This window comes from Notamacropus eugenii, chromosome 7 (assembly GCF_028372415.1).
Source record: "Notamacropus eugenii isolate mMacEug1 chromosome 7, mMacEug1.pri_v2, whole genome shotgun sequence".
NCBI classification, from domain to species: domain Eukaryota; kingdom Metazoa; phylum Chordata; class Mammalia; order Diprotodontia; family Macropodidae; genus Notamacropus; species Notamacropus eugenii.
Window position 1 is genome coordinate 163,359,503 of NC_092878.1, and position 16,585 is coordinate 163,376,087.

The window sequence follows — 16,585 nt, forward strand, 5'->3', positions numbered from 1 at the left end:
TCTTTCTTTCCTCCTCTCTTTTTCTCTTTCTTTCTTCCCTGCCTTGATTCCCAGTTCCTGTTATTGGCCATCCCAATTTGACCTTCTCTCATCACCTTTTCTCTCCACATCCTGGGCTACCTCTCTTTGATTTAACATATGCCCTTCTATTTCTCCTCATTGCCTCCTTTCCCCCTGCTTTGTAGCTCTGCTCTTTCATCTCAGAACCTAGTTCTCTTTTCAAACTCCTCCAACATTCTTCCTTTCTATTCCTACTTAATATTCCCTAGTCTTTCTCTTCCCCACAAAGAGGATTGCTTTTTGGTGATGACCTGTGTGACTGTCCTTTCACAGGGATAAAAGTGGTGGGGGAGTTGAATTCTAAAAGTTCATGTTGTAGTGAATTCAACCACCCCTGTATCAATTCTCCGATTTTTGCTAATAGAGACTTTGGTTGAGATGTACTTAATCAGCTAAAGAGGGTAAAATATGCATATATATGTACACATATATACACATGTATATATAATTTTATACATATATATACATGTTGGTCACTAGATGGCACTCTGGCTACCTATCAGTAGTCTCTTCAGCAGCTCCTCACTACTTTTCTTCAGAATTTGCTCTTGATTAAATTGCCTTAGGTTCCAGGGAGTTTTAGTGGCATGAATGAATGAATGAATGAATGAATGAATGAAGCATTTGTTATTCACTTACTATGTGTAGAGCAGTGGGCAAGACAATCTCTGCTCTCTAGGAGTTCACAATTTGATTGGAGGGCGCGGTGTCGGACACATGTAGAAGGTTTCAGCTGCAAATAAGATGGAAAGTTCCCGACACCCTAGGAATCAGTAGCAAAGCATATGGTAATGCCACTTCTTCAATGTTATTTAGATGGACAAAATCATGTCACTTTATGGTGTTGTAACATTGATGAGGACTTTGTAATAAGAACTTTTCTTTCTGGATCTTCAATAGATACGACTGCAGCACCTGCAGGAGCCATCAATTGTCCAGCTGCATCTCTATGGAGGTTGCTTCTCTGGATGATGGTTGAGGGCAGTGAGCTTAAAACATGATATATGATAGGATCTGTAATGTGATGAGATGTGATGTAATATATATGATGTGATATGACGGAATGTGATAGAATGTGTGATGTGACATGGCATTAGGATATATTTTGTTATGATTAAGACAGTGTATATGATATATGGTATATTATGCTATACTTTATGTTATAATATGATATGATTTGGAATATATCCCAAACTACCAAAAATACAAGCTCCTTTTCTTCTCCAACTTGTTGAAAGTCAGTTACCATAGACTGGACTCATCCCCTCAGTTATGATCCTCCCCACCCCCAAACCCCACAGGATTCAGTAATTTAGTGTTAATGGCTATATGATTTATGACAATGAATCAGATAGCCTAGGAAACCCAAGCAAACAATAAAACAAGGTTTTCAAATAACGAATTTCAGGAACTTAGTGTCTTGGGAGTAGCTACCCTTTTCTTCCACTCCTCTTTTCAATCATTCTGGGAACTGGATGGAATGGAAAAAGATGAGACAGAAAACTATAGAGAGGTCTTCCTCAACAAGCTCTAAAGAAACTGAGGAGAAAACAATTGCGTTGTCAAGTCAATATGCATTTATTAAATGCGATTATGTGCCAGTCACTCTGCTAAGTTCTGGGGATATGAGCACAAGAGAAAAAGGACAACCTTTCCTTCAAGGAGCTTATATCCTAACTAGGGATGGGGGGAAGGGGAGGTCATTGCACAACGCATTAAAGGAGCTAAAAAGCTGGGGGAGAGGGTGGAGAAAGAGTGAGAGATGATTGGTCTGGGCCCTTCCTCAAATTGGAGGTTCCAGGAGAAACTCAGCAATGGCAGATTGGGGTCAAAGGGGCAGAGAAAACTTACAGAGTGAGAAGACAGCTAAGGGACAGTGACAAAATCCAAAGATTCAGGAGGGAAGCCAAAGGAGGGGGACTGGATTCCACTTGCTGTCACAGTGATGGCAGTTGTTAATTTTGCTCTGATCAACTATTTCATATTCATTCTCTTTCTATTTCTGTTGCCTATTGTCTGTTTTGAGTCCATGAATATGATTTCACTCTCTACCTTCCCTTGTGGGTAGAATAGTGACCCACAGGCCTTCTCCCCTATTTCCAGCCTGTTGGCATGAAGGATCTCAACATTAAATTCAGACATCAGCTTTTTCTTTCATTCTTCTTTTTCCCAGTCTGTGAAGAAAACACTGGTAGAAAATATTTCCAAGAGAAAAGCAACTGGAAACCCAAGGTCTCTGGGAAATAAATGCACAGATATGGAACTTCTCGATATGTATTTCTAGCTTACTCCCCAACTTCTTGATAATACCTTTATATGGTCATAGGTCTTGGACGTTTGATTATATTACTTATTCATCACATCTTATCCTTCATGCCTTCCACCCTTCGCCCTAATTAGATTGTAAGTTCCTTGAGGAACTCCTTTGTAGTCTCACGGCACCTAGCAGAGCTGGGTGTTTTATTTTAAGGCAGACAATATGATCGATTTTATTTTCCTGAAGATTATACCTGGGCCACCAATGGAGAAAATGCTACTTGTACAAAAGTAGCAACTACAGCAGAGTGGGATGTGGTTCAGTCTTGGTTCCTTAGCAATAATAGTCATTACTCTGGAAGTTAGGTGGTGCAGTGGATAAAGCACCAGTGCAGGAATCAGAAGGACCTCTGTTCAGATTTCACCTCAGATACTTGACACTCACTAGCTGTGTGACCTTGGGCAAGTCACTTAACCCCAATTGCCTCAAATGATCCAGATGACTGGGTCATCTCCAGTCATCCTGATGAATATCTGGTCACTGGATTCAGATGGCTGTGGAGGAGAAGTGAGGCTGGTGACCTGCACAACCCTCCCTCACTCAAGACAAAGTCAAGTGCAAGTCATGTCATCATTTCTCTGATGGCGTGGTCTTCTTTGGCAACGAAGGACGAACACACACATTACCCTCATTTTTTGGAATAAATTTCAACAACAGCCTTATTTACTTTCTTCATTCATTTAGGAGATGACATTAAAATCTTGTACACCTTTGCACATGGTGGACACACCCTTAATCACTGCTTTCCTTAATAATATTCTCTACCCCCTTTACAACTTTCTTCTATGTGTTGTCTTTCCTCATTAGAATGGAAGCTCCTTTTAGGGCAGGAATCGACTTACTTTTGGCTTGTGTTTGTATTACTAGAACTTAGCACATTGACTGGCACATAGTAAGTACTTAATAAATGCTGGATGACAGGTTGATTGCTGAAGGATATGGCATCTATCTTCAAGTATTTGATGGGCTGTCACTTCGAAGACAAATAGACTTTTCTGTTTGGCTCCAAGGGTAGAACTAGGAATAATTCAAAGAAATTGCAGTGGGAAGATTTATGCTTAGTCAAAGGAATAGTTAATTTCCTGGGTATTAACACTGTTCAGGATTAATATGGACTACTTCCTAACATAGTAAGCTCTTCATTCTTGGAGATCTTCAAGTCAAGGCTGGATGGCTGTTTATTCAGAATGTTGTAAGGACGTTCCTTTTCAGGGAAATCTTGGACCCCATAGCCTCTGAGCCTTCTTAGAAGCCTGAGAGTCCATATTCTGCGACTGATTAAATCTTCATTGGATTTTCTTCACACTACAGTTTCTTCTGTGGCTCCTTGGGCAACTCTTTTTCTTCCTGTCCCTGATCTTTTCCCACTCACTTCGAGCATGAAGGTTTGGCCTGATGCTTGTTGCATATTCACATATGCATAGCATACATATCCACATGTTATATTTCTCAGACAGAGACAAAATATATGTTCATTTTTTATACATGTAAGCATTTATTTAATGCTTCATCATTTCAACGCCTATCCTGAATATTGTATAGTCTGTTTCATGGTCTTTAGATTATGAATTCCCAGATTGCAATCACTAGGGCTGTTGGATTGGCTTTCCTGGAAAAGAATGTACAAATAGAAGCATAATTAACATATATTCTTGGTGACAATATAATGATGAAAAGAGCAAATGGTTTCTTCTGTTTTGGACTCTAGGTGTTATCAGAGGTCAGAAGTGCTCCTGGATTCTGCTTAGTTTAACTCATAGGACCATAAAATAACATTTAGAACTAGAAATAACCTTAAGAGAAATTAAGTTCAAACCTCTTATTTTACCATTAGGAAAACTGAGGTCCAGAAGAGGAGGTGACCTGCCATGAAGAGTCAATAGGATGAGACTGTGAAACAACAGTTATATTCAATTCAATTTTCCTTCTTGGGAAGTAGAAGGTCCCACTCTTACTGACCATCTTTAAGTATTTTTTGGAAGGGATTTTTGGAAGGGATTCTTTCCAGGGGTATGTGGGACTAGGTGGCCTTGAATACTCTTTCAACTTAGATTCTTCAAGGTTCCTTTATATGCATGACCTGGACCAAGGAAGATATTGGTCAATGACATTTTGTCTTTCTGCACTCTGCCTCCCCCCAATTTTTCATGATTTTGCGAAGTTCCTCAATATATATGACCTTGACCTTGATCAGACATCATATTATCTACAAATAATCAGCACTAAACAGTGATATGCACACAGTAGGTGCTCTATAATTGTGTTGAATGAGTGAACAGATGAGTGAATCACTGCCAGGCCCAAGGGGAGATAGCACACTGACTCTACTAGCTCTTCCTCCCAGGACCTTCTGTTCTACATGTATGCACATAGTGTGGACTGGATTTAGACCGGGGGGAACTAGCCTGTAATGGGAGGTACTAAGTATCCTTTTCTTACACTTTTTGGCTTGTCACATCTTCCATCTCAGCATTCCGTGGAAAATTATTTAAGTGACAGGTTTTGGCTTATTTTTAGGCTTTTTCCAAAATGGGAAAAACAAAAAATAATTCATATTAATACATAATATGAATCAGGTATTGGACAGGTATTTATTTTGTACACAAAAAAGATAAAAACAATTCATTCAGACAATCTTAAAATAACCTGTAGGAATGGTTACATTCCTTATCTGGTTGATACTGAAATCATTACCATATATAAGCTAGTTTGTCGGACAGCTAATTAATTAGTCATTTTACATTTCACCCTGAAGCTACATTGTCTTCTACAATGTAGAGGTCTGACAAAATAGGCCTTGAGATTGGGCTCCCTCTGTTGGTGGTTGTCTTTTATGCTGGAGAAACATCCATTTCTACCAGTCAATTCTACCCCATGGATCCAATGGACTTTCAGACCTCTCAGATTTGCAAGATCACCTCTGACACTTGACACATTCATCTTAAAGCTGATGTTCAATCATTTACGCAGGAAAAAAACACAAAATAGAAAAAAACAGCCAGGGCCCAGGCCCAGACCCACGCTCACCTAGTGAAGTGTTCATTTAGATGCAGAGTAGGGAAAGAGTGGCCTCTATCCCTTCATTGATCAGAATAGTATAAGCAATAGAGGGAGTGGCAGATCTCTGTCTCTCTTTTAAGGGTCCACTGATTCATCGGTTCCATTGGCTCAGTACTCAAAAGGGGATCACGTAATCATTTTCACAATGCTTGTGCTCTTCGGAGCTGAGTCAAATGAATAGTTATTCAAGTGCTAAGCCAGTTCCCAGCAGAAAGAGCAACTCTGAAAATGCTTCCTGGGATACACCTCATTATAAATGAGTGGGATTTTCTGTTCAGATTAAGGTCTTTTAAATGACCTCCTGCTTCAAAATCTGAATGGATTTTCCAGGTCCTGACAGATTTACCTAGATGACATTTTGGCGGGGAGGGGGCTCTAGACTATTCAGTGAATGTTTCTTTATTAGTCCTTCAGTTACATAACATGACACCAAGATTCAGTTTTTTTCTCCATATCCATTATGTTTTTCTCCTCTTCTAAGTTGAGAAGTAAAATTTTCCAATTTCTAGTTTCGTGCACCTAGAGTTCCCATAGCTTTTAATAGGGATGGCAAAATAAAAGTTTCTGAATGAAAGATAGGTATTACATAAGATAATAAAGGACTATAGATTTAGAGCTAGAAATCCAGCTAGAGGTTATTGAGTCCAATCTGTCATTTTACAGGTGAGTAAACCAAGGCCCAGAGAGGTTAAGTGATTTGTATGGTGTCTCATATTTGGGAAGTATTTGAGGCAAGATTTAAATCCAAGTCTACTTGATTTCAAGTCCAGCCCTCTGTCTATTATACCATACTGTCTCTTACTAATAACATTAGTAACTACATATAGACTTAAAAGAAATGTAAAGAGTTGCAAATAAAGAAATTAGGAAGATGAAAGGAAGAAAAATAAAAAGGCACTTTGAATAAATCTCTTTTCTTGGCTTCTATTACAGATGAACAAATTTTTAAAAATAAGAATTAATAAGGATAAAGAAGCCTCAAGTTGTATTTGTTTAAAAAATAAAGCCCACACAATCTCAGAAAATATTCAGTGACACTGTGCTCTCCAGGTTAAAATGCCAATTCCTCACTGTGGTGTTTGAGGACTTTCACAATTCTATAGGGTGTTCCAGCTCACCCCACTCTTCATGAACTATTGTTCCAAATTCCAGCTGAACAATCCTGGAATAGAATCTGTCATTCCACCTTCCAGTTTGGCACTGACTCTGTAATTAGAATCCATTCTCTCCTTCCTTGTCTTTACTCTCCTTCACAATTCACCTCAGATGCCATTTGCTCCGTGAAACATTCCCTGATTTCTCCAACTACTAATGCTCTCTTTCCCCTAAATTATATCATGTTTACTTACATATGGATTCTCTATTTCTACAGCACAGTGGAATATTACCCTGGAGAATGAAGGCTGCTGATTTTGTTTGTGTTCATTTTTATATCCAAGAATCCAAGTTGCAAAGAAGGCATCCCCTGACATAGTTGAAGGAGTTCCCTATGCTAACAAAATCACAGATCCTGCCCTTGTTCCCACCTTCAAGTGTTTAGCATATTCCCTTGTACACAGTAAGTGCTTAATAAATGTTTGCCAAATAGGAGGGAAAAACATAGAAACATACCCTCTCACCTCTAATACATTAAATAATCACCCACTCACAAGAGACGATTTCATTGGGCATGAATTCTCCCAAATCATTTCAACGTTTCCATCACAATTTATTATCCAGAAAATAGCTTAACCTTTTTAAATGACCCAAAATAATGTGATTCTTCTTTTTCTCCACAGACATAATGAGAGCTGAGCAGTTGTGCTTGGAAAGCAGAAGGGCCCCTGTTTCTCATTACCCTATGCATGCAGATTTGGGATTTTACAGTAAAGCAATTTGTCTTTGATCTGCTTTTATGATATAATCAGAGTTGTCACTGTGAAGTAAATACTAACACACTGTCTTTTTCCTCACCATCTGAACACAATGTTTAAAAGCAAAGATATGTCTTAGTTCACATCTATCTAATCCAGTTCAGTGTAGTGTTATAATGGCTAGAACTTGATAAAACCACTCGCAGAATTGGTAGCTGAAAATAATGGTGGCATGTATCAAGAAAAGTCTTTTCTCAATTCAATTAGAAAAATGCTTTAAAAAAATCAACAGATTTAAATGGATGGCGAATTCCCTAAGGATTTATTAAGATCCTACTATGTGCCAGACATAGTGTTTGTGATGTCTGGATATATAAAGACAAACATAAAGCAATCCCTGCCCTTGAGGAACTAACTTTATACTTGGGGCCTAAAGGGAGCTGGAGAAGTATGTGCAAGTTGTTCAATGTAACTCATTGAGTATTTATTGTTTGAATGATTTTAAAGTGAAATCAAGACCTGGGGGTAAAAAATACAGAACTTTAAAATAGTTCTTGTCTTCAAGGAAGGAAGTCTTTGAAACACAATTCTGTCCAGTTCCTTGTCTCTGGGAGAGATGACACTGGAGTCATCTCAGAATAATCCATGTCATCCCTACTTCTTAAGAATCTATGGAGGAAAAAAATAAAAATAAAATTAAAAAAATTGAAAAAAAAGAATCTATGGAGGATAGGCAATAGACAATCATTTTAATAGTCATACCTTTCTCTAAGCCAGTAGAAACTTGTCAGTGAAGGAAAAGGAAAAATAATTTGCCCAAATGTGGGGACTCATTTCTTTATGTTTTTCCTAAGCTTTCATGTTCAGGAAAAAATCCTCATAGCTTAGGGTTTTATAGCTCACCTCATTGCTCTCTGCAGGACATATTTTGGGCTTTTTAATTAACATAGGGTTGTGGGGAGATTGCTTAGATTGTGTCAACATGTTTCAAATTTTTTTTAAAAATTGTGAAACTGGAATCAATGCTTCAATAGTTTCTGAGGTTCCAGCACTAAACTTCTAAAGACCTATATGAAATCATAATGTCTTTTTTGGGGTCTTGATAAATTGGTAAAAGTGTGGCATCTGAGTTGATTGACTTTCTTTTGTTTTGGAAGCCAGAACTATTAAACTGTAGAATAGTTTGACTAAATTCATTTACTTTAAGATTTCCACTAAAAAAAAATGGTAGATTCAAACTTGTTAAACTGACTACTTTCCCTCACCTCCCTGACTTCCAATATAAGTGGCTAATGATTGGTCCTGGTTAACTTAATTACATAAATATTAACAGCCTATTGGATGCAGTCACTGTGCTAAGATTGCAAGATGTAAAGTCAAAGAAAAAAATAACTTCTGCCCTAGAGAAGCTGAATTCCACTTGAGGGTGTGCTTGTGGGCAAAAAATAATTAGAGTAACTAGTGGGTGTATGTGTAAGCTTAAATATAATCTTAGGGTGTAGCTATAGGAAGTTACCAGAGAATATATGTTGGTTAAAAACTGTTCTATAGTCCTAAAAGGAGGGAAGGAAGATGGGCAGGAAGAAAGGAAGGAGGAAAGGAAGGAAGGAGGGAAGGAGGGAAGGAAAGAAAGAAGGACAGAAGGAAGGAAAGGAGGGAGGGAGAGTGACTCCATTATTCTTTGGCTCAGTGAAATCTAGATGCCAGTATCACCTAAACTTGATCCCTAGATCCAGCCAAATCACAAAATTCTGGCTTTATTTCTTCTATGTCAACTCAATTCAATTCAACCAACATATATTAAGCACCCATGATGTCCTTATCTCCAGAGAAATAAAGAAGAAAAACAAGATGGTTCCTGCCCTTAAGGAGTTTATAATGGAAGGGTGTTGATAACATAACTAAGTTGTTTAGTCTTTTTCAGTTGTGTTCAACCCTTTGCGACCCCATTTTTTATTTTCTTTAGCAAAGATAATGGAGTGGTTTGCCTTTTCCTTCTCTAGCTCATTTTACAGATGAGGAAACTGAGGCAAACAGGGATAAGTGACTTCCCCAAGGTCACACAGTCAGTATGTGTCTGAGACTGGATTTAAACTCAGATCCTGGCTCCAGGTCCAGTACTTTAGCCTCAGTGCCATCTATATGTCCTAACGTATCACCAGGTAAAGTACCAAATAGAGTGCAATTGCAGATATTGATTATAGGATATCAGAGGTAAAATGTGCCTTGGAGATCATCCCACTCATTGACCGATGAGGCTCTTGAGACTCAGAGGGGTTTTGATTTGATTAGTATCTATAGGTAGTAAGAGACTGACAACCAGGTCTTCTCAATCTTAATCCCAGGCTCTTTCCATTAAGTCCTGTTACTCAGGAGAAAATCAAAGTGCTCTAGGGAAAGTTGAAGAGGGGCCACTTTGGAGTCAGAAGACCTGGGCCATGCTCCTGTCTCTGCTACTGACATGCCAGTGTGACCTTGGTCAAGTTATTGGCCTTCAGTTTCTTCTTCTGAAAAAATAAAAGTTGTTAAAAAGTTTTCACTTATAAGAAAACAAAACAAAACAAAGGACTGAGATTAGGTAAACTCTAAGGTCCCTTCCAGCCTGGATCAGTGATCCTATGACTTGCTTTTATTTTTTAAAGGTATACAAGGGAGTGGGGCAATTGGAACCTTCAAGGATCATAGCATACAAAGCATGGTGAAAGTTTCTGGAATTCTCCAGTTCTAGTTTAATCTTACAGATCACTAAAAATCAAAGTTCCCAGCAGTTAATATCAAGCTGGATATTAACACAGGCCTTATGATTTTAAACCCCTTACTCTTTCTCTCTCCACACATTTATTTATTTTATTTTTTAATTTATAGAATACAACAAACATTTTCATGGAATTGTGAACTGATTCAACCATTTTGGAGAACGATCTGGAATTATGCCCAAAGAGTTATTAAGCTACCTTTGACCCAGCGATACCACTACTGGATCTATTTCCAAAGATGATTAGGGTAAGAGGAAAAGAACTTATATTTCTAAAATGTTTGTAGCAGCTCTCTTTGTGGTGGCAAAGAACTGAAAATTTCAGGGATGCGCATCCATTGGGGAATGGCTGAACAAGTTGTGTTACGTGATTGTGACAGAACGCTGCTGTGCTATAAGAAATGATGAGCTCAGTGATCTTAAAAAGGCATGGAAAAACTTGAATAAAATGATGAAGAGTGAAGTGAGCAGTACCAAAGAACACTGTATACAGTAAAAGCAAAATTGTTTTATCAAATAAGTCATTCTATTAAGAATTCCCATTACTGTTCCACAACACCACACAGCTGCAAAAAGACTTAGAGACCACCCAGTTCAACTTCTGAAGTTTACAGATTAGGAAACTAAGTGTCTAAAGGAAATAAGTGGTTTGATTAGGATCATATATATAATTTTGAAGACCTAATCTCTTATATTACATTGAAAAATTTATATATAGTATAAATATTCAATTACATATAACCACTAAGCTTACAAATCTTACTAACAACCTAATTTTTGAAAGGTGTAAACTGATAGAACATTAATTTTTTTTTAAAATTGAGCTCTAATTTATAAAGTGGAAAGGTTATTTGATTTGCAAATGTATATACCTCAGGTTGTCTTTAGAACTCTACTAATGGTTCTAGTTCTAGATCTGATAAAAACTCTGCATTGCTTTTAGGCTTGGGAGTCAAAAGACCTGGATTGGAATTGTTCCAGACTGGCTGGTGTGACTTTCTGAGCCTCAGCTTTCTTCATCCATTAAACATAGGGATGAATCTAAGCTGCATCTCTTATCTCAGAGTAATTAAAGGAATCAAAAGAAGTACAGGAAGGACTGTAGATTGTGAAGTTATAAGAGCTGAAAGACTTTTAAAAGCCAACATCCTCTTCACAGAGGAGACATACTATCTCCAAGGTTGCTCTCAAGGGAGAAAGCTGGGAACAGACCCCAGATTTCCTCATTCTTAATCCAGTGCTCCTTTTAATGTACCAGAACAGTTCTTGGTGGTCCTTACCACCTGTAAAAATTCTGTGACCCTTACAAATATTTGACAAATACAAATGTGGTGACTATGTAAAGTAAGGTGCACAAGTTGTTCCAGCCTGGAGTTAGAATAGAAAGCCATCTGGAGGCCCCACACTGGAATTCTTCCCTTGACAAGGCATGAAGTCACAAAGGACATGCTGATGATGTAGTAGAGACAAACTGAAAGTTTTTATCTCCTTTACTTTCAACATTCCACTTTCAAGGTTGAAAAGCTCCATGTTCAGGAACAAGTCCTAGCATTATGAATAGAATGGAATCTCAGCTAGTGGAGAGACAGAGAGGGGGAGACAGGCAACTAGACCATACATTGGGCAGATTACTGGACCTCAATAGACTCAGGAAGACTTGAGTTCAAATCTGGCCTCAGACACTGACTAGCTATGTGACCCTAGGCAAGTTACTTAACCTCTGCCTCCATTTCTTCATCCGTAAAATCAAAATAATAAAAGTACCTACCTCAAAGAGTTATTGTGAGGATCCAATAATGTTCCTAAAATATTTACCATTGTGTCTAGCTTACCCCAGCATATATTTAGGCAAGAGATAAATGCTTAAACCCTCCATTCCCTTCACCCTAAAAAAATGAGGCACTTTTTTTTAAAGCAGTGCCCCAGCCTGGAGCCTTAGGTAACCTCTGATCTGCTCTCAGAATCTCCTCACACTCTACTGTGCTTGTCTGGTTTGGCCCAGGGTACTATTTTCTTATTCCTACAACTAACTGTTGGTTGAGTCCTCCCATCTTTCTCTGGTTCTCTGTGTCTCTTCCTGTTTCTGGCTCCATTGCTGCAGTTCTTCCTCTCGATTTCTATCTTTGTTGATCTCTCTACTTCTTTTCTTCGTTTCTGTTCATCTCTTTTTCAGTATTTGTCTCTTATTCCGAGCTTTGAAATGATTCCCATTCTCCCCACTCCTGAATCAACTAACTGCAGCTCTCTCTCTCTCTTTCTCTCTCTCTCTCTCTCTCTCTCTCTCTCTCTCTCTCTCTCTCTCTCTCTCTCTCTCTCTCTCTCTCACACACACACACACACACACACACACACATACAGACGCACACACACACATTCACTTTTGATGTCTTAAGTAGAGATCTGGGGGTTAAAGAAGGGATAAGCTGGAGCTCTTGCTGGGTATGTTGGAAACATCACAGAATCAGAGGTTGGGTGTACTATGTCACTATTCTGAGAGAGACAGGGTCGGAGAGGCAGAGGCAAGACAAGAGAGGCAGAGACAGAAATAGAGAAAGAGACAGGAGAGAGAGAGAGAGAGAGAGAGAGAGAGAGAGAGAGAGAGAGAGAGAGAGAGAGAGAGAGAGAGAGAGAGAGAGAGAGAGAGAAAGTGCGCGCGCGCTCTCGGCCAGCAGGAGGGACAGCTTGGGGGGGGGGGGGGGTGGAGGGCGGCCCAGGCAGAGGAGGGGGAGGGAGGGCGTCTCTGAGCTTCACTAGTGAGTGACACTAGGAGCGCACACACTCGCGCTCCGCACTGAGCAGCCCAGGGGAAGAGGAGGGGAAAGAGGAGAGGATAGGGAGAGTCCCACATCGGCTGGCGCATCAGGGCATCAGACGGTCGGGAGCCCAACTGGCCCCAGAACTGTGTGCTGCGGACCCCGCGTGTGTCGGTGTTTGGGAGTCTGCACGGTCCGGTCACGAGCATCTGCCGGGAGGCGCGGGAGCCCAGGCTGGTGCCGCCGCCGCTGCCGCCGCTCCCTCTGCCTCCTCCGCAGCTCCCTGGGCTGCCCCGGGCTCCTCCCGCGGGTTCCGCAGCCCCTCTCTGGCTCGCTCCCTCCTCGCTCCCTGGAGCTTTGGGTGCCCGGGTGGGATTAGCAGCGCCGGCTGCAAACAGCAGCCCTCGCTGCAAACAGCAGCCGCCTGCCGCTTGCCCATCCCGCTGCCTCGCAGGCTCTGATCCATCCACTTCAGCCCCCATCCAGCCTAGAGCTTCAGCCCGACGCTCCGCAGGGGCCCCCCGAGACATGTAAAGGGACCCGCAGCTGCCCAGGACCTTCGTCTGGGAAGCCAGCAGCAGCCGCGGAGACTGCAGGAGCCGCATCCTCCCTCCTGGGGCCATCCGGGAGCCCCGGCCCACAGGCGGTGGAAGTTTGCCGCGTCCTCAGCAAAGTTGGGACGCTGCTTCTGGGGAGGCTGCTGCTCCTACCAGAGCCTCAGCTGGACCCTGGGGGTCTACCTGGCCACTGGAGTTGGTCCTCTCGGACTCATCGAAATAACCTGCACTAGTTCGCAAAGAAGCACCTTACTTGGAGAGAAATTTGTTTCCTTTGGTCTCAGGACAAACTCCCTCCCCAAATTAGACATTGAGAGGTAAGTACGAACCGGAGGGAAGCCAGCCGCATCCACACTGAAGCCCGTAAAACACTGACTGACAGTCGGACCAGACGTACAGACTCCTTCCTTCCCTCCTGACAAGTCCCTCAACAGTTTGGGTCAAGGGGTGTCTTTGGGTCCTATGGGTGGTGGGGGTCAGAAAAGTGAACTACTAGCGTGGAGTTGGTGCGTGTGGGGTCCACACCCCCTTCCTTGGCTGGGCCTAAAGAGAAGCTGAGGAAAGGAGGAGGGTGATTTGGGCATTCAAGGTGCAGTAGAAGGCAGAAGGTAGCCCTTAGGTGGGAGAAGTCACCGAGCTATAAGCAGGGCTGGGGGTGGGTCTGGGTTTTGTTCTCTGCCAGGCGGAATCTCCTGAGGATGAACCTGGGAAGATTGGGAACCCGGAACCGAGTTCGGAGAAGGAAAGGAAGTCCCTCAGGGACTCTAAGGACAAGGGAGGGTGCTGGTCCCTGCTGCAAAGGGCAGAGGGTGGGTTGCCCCGGACGCCACTTCCCTTCCCCTGTCTAGGCTGGCTTACTGTCTTACCAAATGAAAGAACTCACGCTGATTAAAGGCGTCCTGCGTGGAAGGCTGTAAAGATACCAACCAGACCGTCCCTTTTCTCCAGGAGCTTGCACCCTTCTTTCCCTCGCCCCCCAAGTGATGGAGACGTTGGCGGGGCAGGGTTCAAATTTACCTTGCGGTGAGGTAGGAAAAGGTCATAGGTTTAGAGCTGCAAGGGACCTTAGATCAGGGACAGTTCCTTCTTTAGGGTCACACAATTACTAGCTGTTTGCGGTAGAAGTTTGGCACTGGTATGTGCCACACAATGATATACCTCAGGAGGGGAGGGGTGAGATGAGGGAGAGGGGAGGGGAGGGGCTTCTCTAGGTGTCTAAGGCAGTACCTTTGAGGAGACCCCGCCTTGCTGCTCACGACCCTTCCTTCTGCGGCCAGTCTATACAGGACAGGTACGCTGGCAGGAATTGCAGGATGACGGGATCAAGGGGAGAGGAGGGGAGGGCAGCAAACGAAATCTATGTGCCGGTTTGGACTCCTCCTTTACCTATTGCCCGAACAGGCAGGGGCAGAGCGACAGGGTAGGGGCGCAGAGCAGAGGCTGACAGAAGACTCCGCCACCCGGTTATAGGACCCTGAAGGGAAGGAGATGTCAGCTCGCGTAGTAGGGCGTTTAGGTAGTCAGATTCCTGCTTCTGCCTCTTCTTTCTCCCCATTGACCCCGCTCTGTCTCTCGCTATCTTTTATGTTTTTGGGTCCCCGGGGATCCCAGTCTCCTCTTATTCAGCACCTCAGAGTCCAGCAAAGCTCCTGGAGAAACTCAACAACTAGACGCTCTGGGCGGAAGGCTGCAATTGCTTTTTCTCCCGAAACTGGGTATGAAAGTGTGTCCCTCTGCATCCGCCCTCCCCCTCCCTCGGGAGTAGGAGGAGAAAACGGAGGATGCCAAAGAGATACCAAGGAATCAGACAGCCTCCGGCCTCCCCCAGCACCCCCACTGAAGGGCTGCCCCGGCGCTCTGCTCCTCCCCTCCTGTCCTCCTCCTCCTCCTCCTCCTCTGACCAGGGGGCGCCCAGGCACCATCTCGGCAACAGACCTCCGGGGATAGCTTGCCTAGTCTGCCTTTCTTTTCTCAGTACCCCCAGAGAACTTCGTAGGGCTCCTGGAGGGCTTTAATTCTCTCCTTCGGCTTGCCCGACGTCACAGGAAACTCTTTCTTCCCTCTAGTCTCTTCTGAAGCTTTCCTTCCCAAACACAGCAGCACTTTTCAGTTATTTTCCTCGTCCTTCTCTTCCTCTCCTCCCTCCTTGTCAGTCCCTTGACCTCCGTTCCTTCTTCTTCTCCCACCCAGCGCCTCAGAAAAAGCCTGAGAGGTTTCTCTGAGAAGAAAGGCCTCCTTGCCTGCTTGCGAGTTAAATACTGATCCCGGGTGCGCTTAACAAGGCTGGAAGGAGGAGGGTAGGAAAGAGAAACTCACAGAGAGACAGGGACAGGAGACTGAGACGTATGAGAAAGAGAAAGCCACCGAGAAAATGTAGATATGAGGACCTCCAACATTTATTACTGATTCGTGTTTGTTAAAAGGATAATGAGACTTAACCTTGAAAGGGAGCTACATTTTATATTCAGTCGATCGGTTTGCTGCAAACTTTTCCATGTGAATTCTGTGAAAATACCAGGAAGGTATTACTTTTTGACACCTATCTTACATATGAAATTAATCAACCTCCAGGGGGAAAAATATCATTTTACCAAAGTGAAAAATCCATACAATTTCCGGGTTTTGCTTGCTCTCTTGTAGACTGCGCCCATTTGCCTCAGTCTCTCTCCTCAACATTTAAAAACTGGGTAACATAATTAATTGGGTCCCAATTCCCATTTTTAATCTAAATATATTTGGAATTATGTTAAAATGTCCCTTGACTTAACCACCAGTAGTGTTTTTTTCCTAGCTTTTGGGAGGCAAGAGAGTGGAGTAATTAATCATAAGTGACTCAGCAGCTAGACAAACGAATCCTAATTCATATTTTTCTCAAAAAATGCTTTTTATATCCATAGAAAGGGGGGAAAAGTCAATATAATCTCTTGGCTCTCACCCTCTGTGAGCCTAACTTCAATGTCTGTCCTTAATCTGCACCACACTCTCTAAACATAACAATTTCCATACAGCCTGGTCTAGGATATTGTTTTCATTTTAAGTAAGGTCTTTTTATTCACTAAACCTGGAAGTCAAAGCATGAGGCTAAGCATTGCAATAACACTCTGTTTTAATTAGTAACTATCATTAAAAAAAGAAGAAGCTAGAATGCTGTAATGGGCCCAAATTGCATAGAATTATGTGGTTTAAAACATGCCTTTATTTCAGCAGAAATAAGGCCATGAATAGAAAAC

General features: G+C 42.1%; 1 protein-coding gene and 1 long non-coding RNA gene across 2 annotated transcripts in view; one reads left to right on the forward strand and one right to left on the reverse strand.

The window, feature by feature from the left end:
- Window positions 1-1,619: 1,619 nt before the first annotated feature.
- On the reverse strand, window positions 1,620-15,100 carry LOC140514849 (uncharacterized). Its single transcript, XR_011970747.1, has 2 exons — window positions 14,583-15,100; window positions 1,620-3,986 (listed from the first exon to the last, which is right to left on the reverse strand). It is a non-coding gene; the product is annotated as an uncharacterized lncRNA (long non-coding RNA).
- The window catches only part of NDNF (neuron derived neurotrophic factor), a 40,893-nt gene continuing 37,855 nt past the window's right edge, over window positions 13,548-16,585 (forward strand). Inside the window, exon 1 of the mRNA XM_072625266.1 lies at window positions 13,548-13,672. The gene's annotated coding sequence lies outside the window, so the exon portion shown is untranslated. The remainder of the gene's footprint in view (window positions 13,673-16,585) is intronic.